This window comes from Euwallacea similis, unplaced genomic scaffold, assembly GCF_039881205.1.
Source record: "Euwallacea similis isolate ESF13 unplaced genomic scaffold, ESF131.1 scaffold_56, whole genome shotgun sequence".
Classification (NCBI taxonomy): Eukaryota; Metazoa; Arthropoda; class Insecta; order Coleoptera; family Curculionidae; genus Euwallacea; species Euwallacea similis.
This window is the reverse complement of record NW_027098681.1, coordinates 189,500-206,023: the sequence shown is the minus strand read 5'-3', so window position 1 is coordinate 206,023 and position 16,524 is coordinate 189,500.

Genomic DNA, 16,524 nt, shown 5'->3' with positions numbered 1-16,524 from the left:
CTTTTAATATTTACCCGGTTTATTTGACGTTTGTTGATTTTTTTCTCAGGAATTCATCAAAATAATCCCACGACAGATCCCACCGTTGGATAGAGCTTGTCTAGAGGAACATTTTGAGTGGTCACTCGGCCGAATGGGAACAGAAATTTCCGAGCGCGGAGCGTGCAAACTTTTGATAATTACCCGGTTTATTTGACGTGTGTGAATTTTTTTCTCAGGAATTCATCAAAATAGTCCCACAACTGATCCCACCGTTGGATAGAGCTTGTCTAGAGGAACATTTTGAGTGGTCACTCGGCCGAATGGGAACAGAAATTTCCGATCGCGGAGCGTGCAAACTTCTAATAATTACCCGGTATATTTGACGTATGTCTACTTCTATCTCAGGAATTCATCAATATAGTCCGACGACTGATCCCACCTTTGGATAGAGCTTGTCTTGAGGAACATTTTGAGTGGTCACTCGGCCGAATCGAACCAGAAATTTCCGAACGCGGAGCGTGCAAACTTTTAATATTTACCCGGTTTATTTGACGTGTGTCTACTTCTATCTCAGGAATTCATCAAAATAGTCCCACGACTGATCCCACCGTTGGATAGAGCTTGTCTTGAGGAACATTTTGAGTGGTCACTCGGCCGAATCGAACCAGAAATTTCCGAACGCGGAGCGTGCAAACTTTTGATAATTACCCGGTTTATTTGACGTGTTTGAATTTTTTTCTCAGGAATTCATCAAAATAGTCCCACAACTGATCCCACCGTTGGATAGAGCTTGTCTAGAGGAACATTTTGAGTGGTCACTCGGCCGAATGGGAACAGAAATTTCCGAGCGCGGAGCGTGCAAACTTTTAATATTTACCCGGATTATTTGACGTGTGTCTACTTTTATCTCAGGAATTAATCAAAATAGTCCCACGACTGATCCCACCGTTGGATAGAGCTAGTCTAGAGGAACATTTTGAGTGGTCACACGGCCGAATCGGACCAGAAATTTCCGAGGGCGGATCGTGCAAACTTCTAATAATTACCCGGTATATTTGACGTATGTCTACTTCTATCTCAGGAATTCATCAATATAGTCCGACGACTGATCCCACCGTTGGATAGAGCTAGTCTAGAGGAACATTTTGAGTGGTCACACTGCCGAATCGGACCAGAAATTTCCGAGCGCGGAGCGTGCAAACTATTGATAATTAACTGGTTTATTTGACGTTTGTTGATTTTTTTCTCAGGAATTCATCAAAATAGTCCCACGACTGATGCAACCGTTGGATAGAGCTAGTCTTGAGGAACATTTTGAGTGGTCACTCGGCCGAATCGGACCAGAAATTTCCGAACGCGGAGCGTGCAAACTTTTGATAATTACCCGGTTTATTTGACGTGTGTGAATTTTTTTCTCAGTAATTCATCAAAATAGTCCCACGACTGATGCCACCGTTGGGTAGAGCTTGTCTAGAGGAACATTTTGAGTGGTCACACGGCCGAATCGGACCAGAAATTTCCGAGTGCGGAGCGTGCAAACTTTTAATATTTACCCGGTTTATTTGACGTGTGTCTACTTCTATCTCAGGAATTCATCAAAATAGTCCCACGACTGATCCCACCTTTGGATAGAGCTAGTCCAGAGGAACATTTTGAGTGGTCACACGGCCGAATTAGACCAGAAATTTCCGAGCGCGGAGCGTGCAAACTTTTGATAATTACCCGGTTTATTTGACGTTTGTTGATTTTTTTCTCAGGAATTCATCAAAATAGTCCCACGACTGATCCCACCGTTGGATAGAGCTAGTCTAGAGGAACATTTTGAGTGGTCACACGGCCGAATCGGACCAGAAATTTCCGAGCGCGGATCGTGCAAACTTTTAATATTTACCCGGATTATTTGACGTGTGTCTACTTCTATCTCAGGAAATAATCAAAATAGTCCACGACTGATCCCACCGTTGGATAGAGCTAGTCTATAGAAACATTTTGAGTGGTCACTCGGCCGAATCGGACCAGAAATTTCCGAGCGCGGATCGTGCAAACTTTTAATATTTACCCGGATTATTTGACGTGTGTCTACTTCTATCTCAGGAAATAATCAAAATAGTCCCACGACTGATCCCACCGTTGGATAGAGCTTGTCTAGAGGAACATTTTGAGTGGTCACACGGCCGAATCGGACCAGAAATTTCCGAGCGCGGAGCGTGCAAACTTTTAATATTTTCCCGGTTTATTTGACGTTTGTTGATTTTTTTCTCAGGAATTCATCAAAATAGTCCCACGACTGATCCCACCGTTGGATAGAGCTAGTCTAGAGGAACATTTTGAGTGGTCACACGGCCGAATCGGACCAGAAATTTCCGAGCGCGGAGCGTGCAAACTTTTAATATTTACCCGGTTTATTTGACGTTTGTTGATTTTTTTCTCAGGAATTCATCAAAATAATCCCACGACTGATCCCACCGTTGGATAGAGCTAGTCTAGAGGAACATTTTGAGTGGTCACTCGGCCGAATCGAACCAGAAAATTCCGAACGCGGAGCGTGCAAACTTTTGATAATTACCCGGTTTATTTGACGTGTGTGAATTTTTTTCTCAGGAATTCATCAAAATAGTCCAACGACTGATCCCACCGTTGGATAGAGCTTGTCTAGAGGAACATTTTGAGTGGTCACTCGGCCGAATGGGAACAGAAATTTCCGAGCGCGGAGCGTGCAAACTTTTGATAATTACCCGGTTTATTTGACGTGTGTGAATTTTTTTCTCAGGAATTCATCAAAATAGTCCCACAACTGATCCCACCGTTGGATAGAGCTTGTCTAGAGGAACATTTTGAGTGGTCACTCGGCCGAATGGGAACAGAAATTTCCGATCGCGGAGCGTGCAAACTTCTAATAATTACCCGGTATATTTGACGTATGTCTACTTCTATCTCAGGAATTCATCAATATAGTCCGACGACTGATCCCACCTTTGGATAGAGCTTGTCTTGAGGAACATTTTGAGTGGTCACTCGGCCGAATCGAACCAGAAATTTCCGAACGCGGAGCGTGCAAACTTTTAATATTTACCCGGTTTATTTGACGTGTGTCTACTTCTATCTCAGGAATTCATCAAAATAGTCCCACGACTGATCCCACCTTTGGATAGAGCTAGTCCAGAGGAACATTTTGAGTGGTCACACGGCCGAATTAGACCAGAAATTTCCGAGCGCGGAGCGTGCAAACTTTTGATAATTACCCGGTTTATTTGACGTTTGTTGATTTTTTTCTCAGGAATTCATCAAAATAGTCCCACGACTGATCCCACCGTTGGATAGAGCTAGTCTAGAGGAACATTTTGAGTGGTCACACGGCCGAATCGGACCAGAAATTTCCGAGCGCGGATCGTGCAAACTTTTAATATTTACCCGGATTATTTGACGTGTGTCTACTTCTATCTCAGGAAATAATCAAAATAGTCCACGACTGATCCCACCGTTGGATAGAGCTAGTCTATAGAAACATTTTGAGTGGTCACTCGGCCGAATCGGACCAGAAATTTCCGAGCGCGGATCGTGCAAACTTTTAATATTTACCCGGATTATTTGACGTGTGTCTACTTCTATCTCAGGAAATAATCAAAATAGTCCCACGACTGATCCCACCGTTGGATAGAGCTTGTCTAGAGGAACATTTTGAGTGGTCACACGGCCGAATCGGACCAGAAATTTCCGAGCGCGGAGCGTGCAAACTTTTAATATTTTCCCGGTTTATTTGACGTTTGTTGATTTTTTTCTCAGGAATTCATCAAAATAGTCCCACGACTGATCCCACCGTTGGATAGATCTAGTCTAGAGGAACATTTTGAGTGGTCACACGGCCGAATCGGACCAGAAATTTCCGAGCGCGGAGCGTGCAAACTTTTAATATTTACCCGGTTTATTTGACGTTTGTTGATTTTTTTCTCAGGAATTCATCAAAATAATCCCACGACAGATCCCACCGTTGGATAGAGCTTGTCTAGAGGAACATTTTGAGTGGTCACTCGGCCGAATGGGAACAGAAATTTCCGAGCGCGGAGCGTGCAAACTTTTGATAATTACCCGGTTTATTTGACGTGTGTGAATTTTTTTCTCAGGAATTCATCAAAATAGTCCCACAACTGATCCCACCGTTGGATAGAGCTTGTCTAGAGGAACATTTTGAGTGGTCACTCGGCCGAATGGGAACAGAAATTTCCGATCGCGGAGCGTGCAAACTTCTAATAATTACCCGGTATATTTGACGTATGTCTACTTCTATCTCAGGAATTCATCAATATAGTCCGACGACTGATCCCACCTTTGGATAGAGCTTGTCTTGAGGAACATTTTGAGTGGTCACTCGGCCGAATCGAACCAGAAATTTCCGAACGCGGAGCGTGCAAACTTTTAATATTTACCCGGTTTATTTGACGTGTGTCTACTTCTATCTCAGGAATTCATCAAAATAGTCCCACGACTGATCCCACCGTTGGATAGAGCTTGTCTTGAGGAACATTTTGAGTGGTCACTCGGCCGAATCGAACCAGAAATTTCCGAACGCGGAGCGTGCAAACTTTTGATAATTACCCGGTTTATTTGACGTGTTTGAATTTTTTTCTCAGGAATTCATCAAAATAGTCCAACGACTGATCCCACCGTTGGATAGAGCTTGTCTAGAGGAACATTTTGAGTGGTCACTCGGCCGAATGGGAACAGAAATTTCCGAGCGCGGAGCGTGCAAACTTTTGATAATTACCCGGTTTATTTGACGTGTGTGAATTTTTTTCTCAGGAATTCATCAAAATAGTCCCACAACTGATCCCACCGTTGGATAGAGCTTGTCTAGAGGAACATTTTGAGTGGTCACTCGGCCGAATGGGAACAGAAATTTCCGAGCGCGGAGCGTGCAAACTTTTAATATTTACCCGGATTATTTGACGTGTGTCTACTTTTATCTCAGGAATTAATCAAAATAGTCCCACGACTGATCCCACCGTTGGATAGAGCTAGTCTAGAGGAACATTTTGAGTGGTCACACGGCCGAATCGGACCAGAAATTTCCGAGGGCGGATCGTGCAAACTTCTAATAATTACCCGGTATATTTGACGTATGTCTACTTCTATCTCAGGAATTCATCAATATAGTCCGACGACTGATCCCACCGTTGGATAGAGCTAGTCTAGAGGAACATTTTGAGTGGTCACACTGCCGAATCGGACCAGAAATTTCCGAGCGCGGAGCGTGCAAACTATTGATAATTAACTGGTTTATTTGACGTTTGTTGATTTTTTTCTCAGGAATTCATCAAAATAGTCCCACGACTGATGCAACCGTTGGATAGAGCTAGTCTAGAGGAACATTTTGAGTGGTCACACGGCCGAATCGGACCAGAAATTTCCGAGGGCGGATCGTGCAAACTTCTAATAATTACCCGGTATATTTGACGTATGTCTACTTCTATCTCAGGAATTCATCAAAATAGTCCCACGACTGATGCCACCGTTGGGTAGAGCTTGTCTAGAGGAACATTTTGAGTGGTCACACGGCCGAATCGGACCAGAAATTTCCGAGTGCGGAGCGTGCAAACTTTTAATATTTACCCGGTTTATTTGACGTGTGTCTACTTCTATCTCAGGAATTCATCAAAATAGTCCCACGACTGATCCCACCTTTGGATAGAGCTAGTCCAGAGGAACATTTTGAGTGGTCACACGGCCGAATTAGACCAGAAATTTCCGAGCGCGGAGCGTGCAAACTTTTGATAATTACCCGGTTTATTTGACGTTTGTTGATTTTTTTCTCAGGAATTCATCAAAATAGTCCCACGACTGATCCCACCGTTGGATAGAGCTAGTCTAGAGGAACATTTTGAGTGGTCACACGGCCGAATCGGACCAGAAATTTCCGAGCGCGGATCGTGCAAACTTTTAATATTTACCCGGATTATTTGACGTGTGTCTACTTCTATCTCAGGAAATAATCAAAATAGTCCCACGACTGATCCCACCGTTGGATAGAGCTTGTCTAGAGGAACATTTTGAGTGGTCACACGGCCGAATCGGACCAGAAATTTCCGAGCGCGGAGCGTGCAAACTTTTAATATTTACCCGGATTATTTGACGTGTGTCTACTTCTATCTCAGGAAATAATCAAAATAGTCCCACGACTGATCCCACCGTTGGATAGAGCTTGTCTAGAGGAACATTTTGAGTGGTCACACGGCCGAATCGGACCAGAAATTTCCGAGCGCGGAGCGTGCAAACTTTTAATATTTTCCCGGTTTATTTGACGTTTGTTGATTTTTTTCTCAGGAATTCATCAAAATAGTCCCACGACTGATCCCACCGTTGGATAGATCTAGTCTAGAGGAACATTTTGAGTGGTCACACGGCCGAATCGGACCAGAAATTTCCGAGCGCGGAGCGTGCAAACTTTTAATATTTACCCGGTTTATTTGACGTTTGTTGATTTTTTTCTCAGGAATTCATCAAAATAATCCCACGACAGATCCCACCGTTGGATAGAGCTTGTCTAGAGGAACATTTTGAGTGGTCACTCGGCCGAATGGGAACAGAAATTTCCGAGCGCGGAGCGTGCAAACTTTTGATAATTACCCGGTTTATTTGACGTGTGTGAATTTTTTTCTCAGGAATTCATCAAAATAGTCCCACAACTGATCCCACCGTTGGATAGAGCTTGTCTAGAGGAACATTTTGAGTGGTCACTCGGCCGAATGGGAACAGAAATTTCCGATCGCGGAGCGTGCAAACTTCTAATAATTACCCGGTATATTTGACGTATGTCTACTTCTATCTCAGGAATTCATCAATATAGTCCGACGACTGATCCCACCTTTGGATAGAGCTTGTCTTGAGGAACATTTTGAGTGGTCACTCGGCCGAATCGAACCAGAAATTTCCGAACGCGGAGCGTGCAAACTTTTAATATTTACCCGGTCTATTTGACGTGTGTCTACTTCTATCTCAGGAATTCATCAAAATAGTCCCACGACTGATCCCACCGTTGGATAGAGCTTGTCTTGAGGAACATTTTGAGTGGTCACTCGGCCGAATCGAACCAGAAATTTCCGAACGCGGAGCGTGCAAACTTTTGATAATTACCCGGTTTATTTGACGTGTTTGAATTTTTTTCTCAGGAATTCATCAAAATAGTCCCACAACTGATCCCACCGTTGGATAGAGCTTGTCTAGAGGAACATTTTGAGTGGTCACTCGGCCGAATGGGAACAGAAATTTCCGAGCGCGGAGCGTGCAAACTTTTAATATTTACCCGGATTATTTGACGTGTGTCTACTTTTATCTCAGGAATTAATCAAAATAGTCCCACGACTGATCCCACCGTTGGATAGAGCTAGTCTAGAGGAACATTTTGAGTGGTCACACGGCCGAATCGGACCAGAAATTTCCGAGGGCGGATCGTGCAAACTTCTAATAATTACCCGGTATATTTGACGTATGTCTACTTCTATCTCAGGAATTCATCAATATAGTCCGACGACTGATCCCACCGTTGGATAGAGCTAGTCTAGAGGAACATTTTGAGTGGTCACACTGCCGAATCGGACCAGAAATTTCCGAGCGCGGAGCGTGCAAACTATTGATAATTAACTGGTTTATTTGACGTTTGTTGATTTTTTTCTCAGGAATTCATCAAAATAGTCCCACGACTGATGCAACCGTTGGATAGAGCTAGTCTTGAGGAACATTTTGAGTGGTCACTCGGCCGAATCGGACCAGAAATTTCCGAACGCGGAGCGTGCAAACTTTTGATAATTACCCGGTTTATTTGACGTGTGTGAATTTTTTTCTCAGTAATTCATCAAAATAGTCCCACGACTGATGCCACCGTTGGGTAGAGCTTGTCTAGAGGAACATTTTGAGTGGTCACACGGCCGAATCGGACCAGAAATTTCCGAGTGCGGAGCGTGCAAACTTTTAATATTTACCCGGTTTATTTGACGTGTGTCTACTTCTATCTCAGGAATTCATCAAAATAGTCCCACGACTGATCCCACCTTTGGATAGAGCTAGTCCAGAGGAACATTTTGAGTGGTCACACGGCCGAATTAGACCAGAAATTTCCGAGCGCGGAGCGTGCAAACTTTTGATAATTACCCGGTTTATTTGACGTTTGTTGATTTTTTTCTCAGGAATTCATCAAAATAGTCCCACGACTGATCCCACCGTTGGATAGAGCTAGTCTAGAGGAACATTTTGAGTGGTCACACGGCCGAATCGGACCAGAAATTTCCGAGCGCGGATCGTGCAAACTTTTAATATTTACCCGGATTATTTGACGTGTGTCTACTTCTATCTCAGGAAATAATCAAAATAGTCCACGACTGATCCCACCGTTGGATAGAGCTAGTCTATAGAAACATTTTGAGTGGTCACTCGGCCGAATCGGACCAGAAATTTCCGAGCGCGGATCGTGCAAACTTTTAATATTTACCCGGATTATTTGACGTGTGTCTACTTCTATCTCAGGAAATAATCAAAATAGTCCCACGACTGATCCCACCGTTGGATAGAGCTTGTCTAGAGGAACATTTTGAGTGGTCACACGGCCGAATCGGACCAGAAATTTCCGAGCGCGGAGCGTGCAAACTTTTAATATTTTCCCGGTTTATTTGACGTTTGTTGATTTTTTTCTCAGGAATTCATCAAAATAGTCCCACGACTGATCCCACCGTTGGATAGAGCTAGTCTAGAGGAACATTTTGAGTGGTCACACGGCCGAATCGGACCAGAAATTTCCGAGCGCGGAGCGTGCAAACTTTTAATATTTACCCGGTTTATTTGACGTTTGTTGATTTTTTTCTCAGGAATTCATCAAAATAATCCCACGACTGATCCCACCGTTGGATAGAGCTAGTCTAGAGGAACATTTTGAGTGGTCACTCGGCCGAATCGAACCAGAAAATTCCGAACGCGGAGCGTGCAAACTTTTGATAATTACCCGGTTTATTTGACGTGTGTGAATTTTTTTCTCAGGAATTCATCAAAATAGTCCAACGACTGATCCCACCGTTGGATAGAGCTTGTCTAGAGGAACATTTTGAGTGGTCACTCGGCCGAATGGGAACAGAAATTTCCGAGCGCGGAGCGTGCAAACTTTTGATAATTACCCGGTTTATTTGACGTGTGTGAATTTTTTTCTCAGGAATTCATCAAAATAGTCCCACAACTGATCCCACCGTTGGATAGAGCTTGTCTAGAGGAACATTTTGAGTGGTCACTCGGCCGAATGGGAACAGAAATTTCCGATCGCGGAGCGTGCAAACTTCTAATAATTACCCGGTATATTTGACGTATGTCTACTTCTATCTCAGGAATTCATCAATATAGTCCGACGACTGATCCCACCTTTGGATAGAGCTTGTCTTGAGGAACATTTTGAGTGGTCACTCGGCCGAATCGAACCAGAAATTTCCGAACGCGGAGCGTGCAAACTTTTAATATTTACCCGGTTTATTTGACGTGTGTCTACTTCTATCTCAGGAATTCATCAAAATAGTCCCACGACTGATCCCACCTTTGGATAGAGCTAGTCCAGAGGAACATTTTGAGTGGTCACACGGCCGAATTAGACCAGAAATTTCCGAGCGCGGAGCGTGCAAACTTTTGATAATTACCCGGTTTATTTGACGTTTGTTGATTTTTTTCTCAGGAATTCATCAAAATAGTCCCACGACTGATCCCACCGTTGGATAGAGCTAGTCTAGAGGAACATTTTGAGTGGTCACACGGCCGAATCGGACCAGAAATTTCCGAGCGCGGATCGTGCAAACTTTTAATATTTACCCGGATTATTTGACGTGTGTCTACTTCTATCTCAGGAAATAATCAAAATAGTCCACGACTGATCCCACCGTTGGATAGAGCTAGTCTATAGAAACATTTTGAGTGGTCACTCGGCCGAATCGGACCAGAAATTTCCGAGCGCGGATCGTGCAAACTTTTAATATTTACCCGGATTATTTGACGTGTGTCTACTTCTATCTCAGGAAATAATCAAAATAGTCCCACGACTGATCCCACCGTTGGATAGAGCTTGTCTAGAGGAACATTTTGAGTGGTCACACGGCCGAATCGGACCAGAAATTTCCGAGCGCGGAGCGTGCAAACTTTTAATATTTTCCCGGTTTATTTGACGTTTGTTGATTTTTTTCTCAGGAATTCATCAAAATAGTCCCACGACTGATCCCACCGTTGGATAGATCTAGTCTAGAGGAACATTTTGAGTGGTCACACGGCCGAATCTGACCAGAAATTTCCGAGCGCGGAGCGTGCAAACTTTTAATATTTACCCGGTTTATTTGACGTTTGTTGATTTTTTTCTCAGGAATTCATCAAAATAATCCCACGACAGATCCCACCGTTGGATAGAGCTTGTCTAGAGGAACATTTTGAGTGGTCACTCGGCCGAATGGGAACAGAAATTTCCGAGCGCGGAGCGTGCAAACTTTTGATAATTACCCGGTTTATTTGACGTGTGTGAATTTTTTTCTCAGGAATTCATCAAAATAGTCCCACAACTGATCCCACCGTTGGATAGAGCTTGTCTAGAGGAACATTTTGAGTGGTCACTCGGCCGAATGGGAACAGAAATTTCCGATCGCGGAGCGTGCAAACTTCTAATAATTACCCGGTATATTTGACGTATGTCTACTTCTATCTCAGGAATTCATCAATATAGTCCGACGACTGATCCCACCTTTGGATAGAGCTTGTCTTGAGGAACATTTTGAGTGGTCACTCGGCCGAATCGAACCAGAAATTTCCGAACGCGGAGCGTGCAAACTTTTAATATTTACCCGGTTTATTTGACGTGTGTCTACTTCTATCTCAGGAATTCATCAAAATAGTCCCACGACTGATCCCACCGTTGGATAGAGCTTGTCTTGAGGAACATTTTGAGTGGTCACTCGGCCGAATCGAACCAGAAATTTCCGAACGCGGAGCGTGCAAACTTTTGATAATTACCCGGTTTATTTGACGTGTTTGAATTTTTTTCTCAGGAATTCATCAAAATAGTCCAACGACTGATCCCACCGTTGGATAGAGCTTGTCTAGAGGAACATTTTGAGTGGTCACTCGGCCGAATGGGAACAGAAATTTCCGAGCGCGGAGCGTGCAAACTTTTGATAATTACCCGGTTTATTTGACGTGTGTGAATTTTTTTCTCAGGAATTCATCAAAATAGTCCCACAACTGATCCCACCGTTGGATAGAGCTTGTCTAGAGGAACATTTTGAGTGGTCACTCGGCCGAATGGGAACAGAAATTTCCGAGCGCGGAGCGTGCAAACTTTTAATATTTACCCGGATTATTTGACGTGTGTCTACTTTTATCTCAGGAATTAATCAAAATAGTCCCACGACTGATCCCACCGTTGGATAGAGCTAGTCTAGAGGAACATTTTGAGTGGTCACACGGCCGAATCCGACCAGAAATTTCCGAGGGCGGATCGTGCAAACTTCTAATAATTACCCGGTATATTTGACGTATGTCTACTTCTATCTCAGGAATTCATCAATATAGTCCGACGACTGATCCCACCGTTGGATAGAGCTAGTCTAGAGGAACATTTTGAGTGGTCACACTGCCGAATCGGACCAGAAATTTCCGAGCGCGGAGCGTGCAAACTATTGATAATTAACTGGTTTATTTGACGTTTGTTGATTTTTTTCTCAGGAATTCATCAAAATAGTCCCACGACTGATGCAACCGTTGGATAGAGCTAGTCTAGAGGAACATTTTGAGTGGTCACACGGCCGAATCGGACCAGAAATTTCCGAGGGCGGATCGTGCAAACTTCTAATAATTACCCGGTATATTTGACGTATGTCTACTTCTATCTCAGGAATTCATCAAAATAGTCCCACGACTGATGCCACCGTTGGGTAGAGCTTGTCTAGAGGAACATTTTGAGTGGTCACACGGCCGAATCGGACCAGAAATTTCCGAGTGCGGAGCGTGCAAACTTTTAATATTTACCCGGTTTATTTGACGTGTGTCTACTTCTATCTCAGGAATTCATCAAAATAGTCCCACGACTGATCCCACCTTTGGATAGAGCTAGTCCAGAGGAACATTTTGAGTGGTCACACGGCCGAATTAGACCAGAAATTTCCGAGCGCGGAGCGTGCAAACTTTTGATAATTACCCGGTTTATTTGACGTTTGTTGATTTTTTTCTCAGGAATTCATCAAAATAGTCCCACGACTGATCCCACCGTTGGATAGAGCTAGTCTAGAGGAACATTTTGAGTGGTCACACGGCCGAATCGGACCAGAAATTTCCGAGCGCGGATCGTGCAAACTTTTAATATTTACCCGGATTATTTGACGTGTGTCTACTTCTATCTCAGGAAATAATCAAAATAGTCCCACGACTGATCCCACCGTTGGATAGAGCTTGTCTAGAGGAACATTTTGAGTGGTCACACGGCCGAATCGGACCAGAAATTTCCGAGCGCGGAGCGTGCAAACTTTTAATATTTACCCGGATTATTTGACGTGTGTCTACTTCTATCTCAGGAAATAATCAAAATAGTCCCACGACTGATCCCACCGTTGGATAGAGCTTGTCTAGAGGAACATTTTGAGTGGTCACACGGCCGAATCGGACCAGAAATTTCCGAGCGCGGAGCGTGCAAACTTTTAATATTTTCCCGGTTTATTTGACGTTTGTTGATTTTTTTCTCAGGAATTCATCAAAATAGTCCCACGACTGATCCCACCGTTGGATAGATCTAGTCTAGAGGAACATTTTGAGTGGTCACACGGCCGAATCGGACCAGAAATTTCCGAGCGCGGAGCGTGCAAACTTTTAATATTTACCCGGTTTATTTGACGTTTGTTGATTTTTTTCTCAGGAATTCATCAAAATAATCCCACGACAGATCCCACCGTTGGATAGAGCTTGTCTAGAGGAACATTTTGAGTGGTCACTCGGCCGAATGGGAACAGAAATTTCCGAGCGCGGAGCGTGCAAACTTTTGATAATTACCCGGTTTATTTGACGTGTGTGAATTTTTTTCTCAGGAATTCATCAAAATAGTCCCACAACTGATCCCACCGTTGGATAGAGCTTGTCTAGAGGAACATTTTGAGTGGTCACTCGGCCGAATGGGAACAGAAATTTCCGATCGCGGAGCGTGCAAACTTCTAATAATTACCCGGTATATTTGACGTATGTCTACTTCTATCTCAGGAATTCATCAATATAGTCCGACGACTGATCCCACCTTTGGATAGAGCTTGTCTTGAGGAACATTTTGAGTGGTCACTCGGCCGAATCGAACCAGAAATTTCCGAACGCGGAGCGTGCAAACTTTTAATATTTACCCGGTTTATTTGACGTGTGTCTACTTCTATCTCAGGAATTCATCAAAATAGTCCCACGACTGATCCCACCGTTGGATAGAGCTTGTCTTGAGGAACATTTTGAGTGGTCACTCGGCCGAATCGAACCAGAAATTTCCGAACGCGGAGCGTGCAAACTTTTGATAATTACCCGGTTTATTTGACGTGTTTGAATTTTTTTCTCAGGAATTCATCAAAATAGTCCAACGACTGATCCCACCGTTGGATAGAGCTTGTCTAGAGGAACATTTTGAGTGGTCACTCGGCCGAATGGGAACAGAAATTTCCGAGCGCGGAGCGTGCAAACTTTTGATAATTACCCGGTTTATTTGACGTGTGTGAATTTTTTTCTCAGGAATTCATCAAAATAGTCCCACAACTGATCCCACCGTTGGATAGAGCTTGTCTAGAGGAACATTTTGAGTGGTCACTCGGCCGAATGGGAACAGAAATTTCCGAGCGCGGAGCGTGCAAACTTTTAATATTTACCCGGATTATTTGACGTGTGTCTACTTTTATCTCAGGAATTAATCAAAATAGTCCCACGACTGATCCCACCGTTGGATAGAGCTAGTCTAGAGGAACATTTTGAGTGGTCACACGGCCGAATCGGACCAGAAATTTCCGAGGGCGGATCGTGCAAACTTCTAATAATTACCCGGTATATTTGACGTATGTCTACTTCTATCTCAGGAATTCATCAATATAGTCCGACGACTGATCCCACCGTTGGATAGAGCTAGTCTAGAGGAACATTTTGAGTGGTCACACTGCCGAATCGGACCAGAAATTTCCGAGCGCGGAGCGTGCAAACTATTGATAATTAACTGGTTTATTTGACGTTTGTTGATTTTTTTCTCAGGAATTCATCAAAATAGTCCCACGACTGATGCAACCGTTGGATAGAGCTAGTCTTGAGGAACATTTTGAGTGGTCACTCGGCCGAATCGGACCAGAAATTTCCGAACGCGGAGCGTGCAAACTTTTGATAATTACCCGGTTTATTTGACGTGTGTGAATTTTTTTCTCAGTAATTCATCAAAATAGTCCCACGACTGATGCCACCGTTGGGTAGAGCTTGTCTAGAGGAACATTTTGAGTGGTCACACGGCCGAATCGGACCAGAAATTTCCGAGTGCGGAGCGTGCAAACTTTTAATATTTACCCGGTTTATTTGACGTGTGTCTACTTCTATCTCAGGAATTCATCAAAATAGTCCCACGACTGATCCCACCTTTGGATAGAGCTAGTCCAGAGGAACATTTTGAGTGGTCACACGGCCGAATTAGACCAGAAATTTCCGAGCGCGGAGCGTGCAAACTTTTGATAATTACCCGGTTTATTTGACGTTTGTTGATTTTTTTCTCAGGAATTCATCAAAATAGTCCCACGACTGATCCCACCGTTGGATAGAGCTAGTCTAGAGGAACATTTTGAGTGGTCACACGGCCGAATCGGACCAGAAATTTCCGAGCGCGGATCGTGCAAACTTTTAATATTTACCCGGATTATTTGACGTGTGTCTACTTCTATCTCAGGAAATAATCAAAATAGTCCACGACTGATCCCACCTTTGGATAGAGCTAGTCCAGAGGAACATTTTGAGTGGTCACACGGCCGAATTAGACCAGAAATTTCCGAGCGCGGAGCGTGCAAACTTTTGATAATTACCCGGTTTATTTGACGTTTGTTGATTTTTTTCTCAGGAATTCATCAAAATAGTCCCACGACTGATCCCACCGTTGGATAGAGCTAGTCTAGAGGAACATTTTGAGTGGTCACACGGCCGAATCGGACCAGAAATTTCCGAGCGCGGATCGTGCAAACTTTTAATATTTACCCGGATTATTTGACGTGTGTCTACTTCTATCTCAGGAAATAATCAAAATAGTCCACGACTGATCCCACCGTTGGATAGAGCTAGTCTAGAGGAACATTTTGAGTGGTCACACGGCCGAATCGGACCAGAAATTTCCGAGCGCGGAGCGTGCAAACTTTTAATATTTACCCGGTTTATTTGACGTTTGTTGATTTTTTTCTCAGGAATTCATCAAAATAATCCCACGACTGATCCCACCGTTGGATAGAGCTAGTCTAGAGGAACATTTTGAGTGGTCACTCGGCCGAATCGAACCAGAAAATTCCGAACGCGGAGCGTGCAAACTTTTGATAATTACCCGGTTTATTTGACGTGTGTGAATTTTTTTCTCAGGAATTCATCAAAATAGTCCAACGACTGATCCCACCGTTGGATAGAGCTTGTCTAGAGGAACATTTTGAGTGGTCACTCGGCCGAATGGGAACAGAAATTTCCGAGCGCGGAGCGTGCAAACTTTTGATAATTACCCGGTTTATTTGACGTGTGTGAATTTTTTTCTCAGGAATTCATCAAAATAGTCCCACAACTGATCCCACCGTTGGATAGAGCTTGTCTAGAGGAACATTTTGAGTGGTCACTCGGCCGAATGGGAACAGAAATTTCCGATCGCGGAGCGTGCAAACTTCTAATAATTACCCGGTATATTTGACGTATGTCTACTTCTATCTCAGGAATTCATCAATATAGTCCGACGACTGATCCCACCTTTGGATAGAGCTTGTCTTGAGGAACATTTTGAGTGGTCACTCGGCCGAATCGAACCAGAAATTTCCGAACGCGGAGCGTGCAAACTTTTAATATTTACCCGGTTTATTTGACGTGTGTCTACTTCTATCTCAGGAATTCATCAAAATAGTCCCACGACTGATCCTACCGTTGGATAGAGCTTGTCTTGAGGAACATTTTGAGTGGTCACTCGGCCGAATCGAACCAGAAATTTCCGAACGCGGAGCGTGCAAACTTTTGATAATTACCCGGTTTATTTGACGTGTTTGAATTTTTTTCTCAGGAATTCATCAAAATAGTCCAACGACTGATCCCACCGTTCGATAGAGCTTGTCTAGAGGAACATTTTGAGTGGTCACTCGGCCGAATGGGAACAGAAATTTCCGAGCGCGGAGCGTGCAAACTTTTGATAATTACCCGGTTTATTTGACGTGTGTGAATTTTTTTCTCAGGAATTCATCAAAATAGTCCCACAACTGATCCCACCGTTGGATAGAGCTTGTCTAGAGGAACATTTTGAGTGGTCACTCGGCCGAATGG